The sequence below is a fragment of the Biomphalaria glabrata genome, chromosome 11 (genome assembly GCF_947242115.1).
Source record: "Biomphalaria glabrata chromosome 11, xgBioGlab47.1, whole genome shotgun sequence".
Classification (NCBI taxonomy): Eukaryota; Metazoa; Mollusca; class Gastropoda; family Planorbidae; genus Biomphalaria; species Biomphalaria glabrata.
The window spans coordinates 31405730-31409920 of record NC_074721.1 but is presented as its reverse complement, the minus strand read 5'-3'; positions in this window follow the sequence as shown (position 1 = coordinate 31409920).

Genomic DNA, 4191 nt, shown 5'->3' with positions numbered 1-4191 from the left:
TGTGGTTGAGATGTGAGATGTTTTATATGTTGAGATGTGAGATGTTTTATGTTGTTGAGATGTGAGATGTTGAGATGCGAGTTGTTTTATGTTGTTGAGATGTGAGATGTTTTATGCAGTTTTGAGATATGAGATGTTTTATGTTGTTGAGATGTGAGATGTTTTATGTTGTTGAGATGTGAGATGTTTTATGCAGTTTTGAGATATGAGATGTTTTATGTTGTTGAGATGTGAGATTTTTATGTTGTTGAGATGTGAGATGTTTTATATGTTGAGATGTGAGATGTTTTATGTTGTTGAGATGTGAGATGTTGTTGAGATGCGAGATGTTTTATGTTGTTGAGATGTGAGATCTTTTATGCAGTTTTGAGTTATGAGATGTTTTATGTTGTTGAGATGTGAGATGTTTTATATGTTGAGATGTGAGATGTTTTATGTTGTTGAAATGTGAGATGTTTTATGTTGTTGAGATGCGAGATGTTTTATGTTGTTGAGATGTGAGATGTTTTATGCAGTTTTGAGTTATGAGATGTTTTATGTTGTTGAGATGTGAGATGTTTTATGCTTTTTTGAGATATGAGATGTTTTATTTTGTTGAGATATGAGATGTTTTATGTTGTTGAGATATGAGATGTTTTATGTTGTTGAGATGTAAGATGTTTTATGTTGTTGAGATATGAGGAGTTTTATGTTGTTTTGAGATGTGAGATGTTTTATGTTGTTGAGATGTGAGATGTTTTATGTTGTTGAGATGTGAGATATTTTATGTTGTTGAGATGTGAGATGTTTTATGTTGCTGAGATGTGAGATGTTTAAGCCCATTTACCCTTTCGGATCAATACATCATCATTGGCAATCTCACAAGAAATTTTCAAACGCGTATCGAAAAAAAAAAACTATCAGTGAAACAAAACATCCTGATTAGGGTTAAAATGTAATATTTAAAAAACAAATTACACTAATACGTACACAAAAACACACATTTTTTCTGAACATGTTCCCCTTCCCCACAATTGTTTTTGTTTTGGAAACACCCTTTAATAATAAGAACAGCTTGTCAACTTTCTTCACATCGTGATGGAGTAAGTTGTTGCCAATTTGCCATATCTCTTTCAACTCTTGTTCTTCTTCTTCTAGCCAGCTTTATTGCTGCTGAGCTGTCAGCTCTTTTGCAGACTGTGCCAAGGAAAAAAAGTGTGCTGTTTTCTTCAGTTGTTGAGCACTGCCGTACAGGGTGTTGGTTATATTGGGCTGTAGTGGAAGTAGAGTCTGCCTAAGGTGGATTAGGGAGGGGCATTCAAAGAGGATATGGTTAACGGTTTCAAAGGGGTGGGCGCAATGTCTGCAAAGGGGTAGTTGTGTGGAGTTTATTTTGTTCAGGTGGTAATTTAATAGTGGTGTATGTCCTGTTCTTAGTTGGAAGATTGTAGATTGTTCTTTGCGGGGGAGGAAGTTAATACTGTCCAGTTTGTTAGGCGTAGTCATTTCTCTGTACATGGCTCTGCCTGTGTTTCCTGATGCCCATTGGTTGAGTCACTCCTCTTTGTGATTGTTGACTAACATTGACCTTAGGGTGAGGTAGTTAACAGGTCTATCTGGTTGTTCCATAGATGAACCTGCCTTTGATAGCTTATCTGCGTTTTCATTTCCCATGATGCCAATGTGTCCAGGGATCCACTGTAGTGTAATATTGATATTTAATTTTGATATCATCTGGTGGATTATCACAATGAGTGTTGTCAACTCTCTTGGGCTGTTTGAGGTGCTGCTGTTAAGTGCTTGCAGAGTAGATTGGGAGTCTGTAAAGACAACAATATCTGATGGTGGTTGCACTCCTTCATATAATTTGTTTTCCACTGTCTGGAGTGCTATGGTAATTGCCTCAATTTCGGCTTGGAAGTTTGAGCAGTAATCACCACAGGGTGCGCTTATCTCAAAGTGTTTAATTTTAGGGAAGACCAGGAAGGCACCAAGACCAGCATTGATGGTAGCTTTGAAAGCCGATCCGTCTGTATAAATATGGATAGCTGTTTTTTGATAGCTTTCGATTGTTTCAAGCGTGCCTACTTTGAGCTCCAGTGGATTTGATTCTTTTGTTAAGGTGTTATTTAGTAAATGTGTTTTGATGGTTGGTTGTTTGTAGTTTAGTCAGGGTGTAATGTTTGTTATATAATTCTCACAATAGTGTCCAAACATTCAAGGATTACACAGCACTACAGACAGCAGGTCTTGTACATATATACTCCACTCGGATCACGACATAAGGCAGATAATGTAAAGGTCATCTGTTTCTGTGGCCTACGGTTAACGAGGGTGTCATGTGGCCAGCACAGTGACCAAACGCCTTTACTTTTCTCCAACTAATGTCAGGTACCCATTAGAGCTGGGTGGACTCAGAGGTGCCCGAAAATTACAGTTTCACCAGGATTCGAACCCAGGAACCCGGTTCGGAAGCAAAGCATTTTACGCCTCTGCATGGCGCATTAACCTACCGGTGTGTATACGTCATGTCCTAGAAAATGTATTCTCTATGCTTCTGTAATGTCACCAGCACATTACAGTTCATTCATTATTTACATAGAAACAACAAAAAAGCGATCAACACTAGTACAAGAAAGACTTGAATATAAATGTTTAGATATTTAAAAAAAAAAAACTCCAGTAAAAAACAAGGTTACAAAGACAGTTTGTGTGGAAACACAAACTTAAAATCGGCCCCCGAATTGGTCCACCCAGGCAGGCTTCAATATTTTCAGAAAGAACATCTAAATGAAATTATATCAAAGACAAATGAGAGATAAGAATGGAGAAAAAAAGGTTGACAGATCTTGTGTAGTGCCCCAACGGTCCAGCAGATCAAAGGATAGGTGCAAGTTAATGCAAAGTTAGATGTGAACCTGGCCTAACTAGTTCCCCTTTCAGACCTTGTGGTCTATAGGGCAGATGATGTAAAGTTCATCTGTTTTTGTAGCCTACGGTTAACGAGGGTGTCATGTAGCCAACACAACGACCAACCACTTTTACTTTTCCCCAGCTAATGTCAGGTACCCATTAGAGCTGGGTAGACTCAGAGGCGCCCAAGGATTCCAAAGTTGAAAATCCCAGTCTTCTCTAGGATTCGAATTCGGGACCCTCGGTTCGGAAGCTAAGCGCTTTACCGTGCCTCTCCTGGTCTTCACTTGATGTAATTGTTTTAAAAATACTTCTTCTCTTATTTGAATTCTGTAGCCTATTACAATATAGAAATGTTCAAGAAAATAAAGTTTATAAGATTACTATTCGTTTTAAATTTGGTCTAAATTATAATGCTTACTAATAAGCTTTTTCACTTTGAAAAACTGCTTTCAGGAAAAAAAAAGTAGCCGTTGCATCGGAACTTTGAATGGTCTAAACTCTAAAATATTGTGATGTCGGATTTTCAATATCTTTTCTAGTTTACGAGATCTAAACGGGACAGACGGACAGACGGACAGACATTTCGCACAAAACTAATAGCGTCTTTTCCCCTTTCGGGGGCCGCTAAAAAAACAATTTTCATTCATCGGTACAATAGTTAAATAGTTGTTGCTTTACCACATAGAATTTTCAGAATTAAGTTGATCCAGTTATCTGCCCTATATTTACACTTTCAATTCAAAAGATCAGGATAACGTTCTTTACAGCAATAATACAACGTCATCGAAAAAAAGAAGAAAAAGCGATAAAGAGATACGCGAGGCATTGTAGGGTCCTTAGGTTGGAATCCAAGGGAAAAAGAAAAGAGGAACTTTGGGAGAGACGCCATATTGAAAGTTCTCTGTCACCCAAACGAGAGAGTTTAGAAATGTGGAGTGCTGAAAAGAGGAGATTTTTAAAAAAAAAACATACTCTGGTATCCCGACTGTATTGACCATTGACCACAAGCTTTTGTTCCTGAATGTTCCTAGCATGTAGACACCGTCTGAAATTTGTGTAGACATTCAAAAAGAAGCCTCTTGACCCTTCTATTTATTTGTTCAGTAATGGGTTCTCTTCCATTAATTATACGCGATATATCAAACTTGACACTGGCCTATGTATCTCCTTATATTCTCCAACAAAGCGGTGGCACTAAGCGAGCAGAGGGTCTGGGCAAACAAGTCTTTTCAGGTTGAGCTGACCTTCCAGCAGACGACTTCAAGCTATTGATGAAATAAACAGGCACGCATGTTT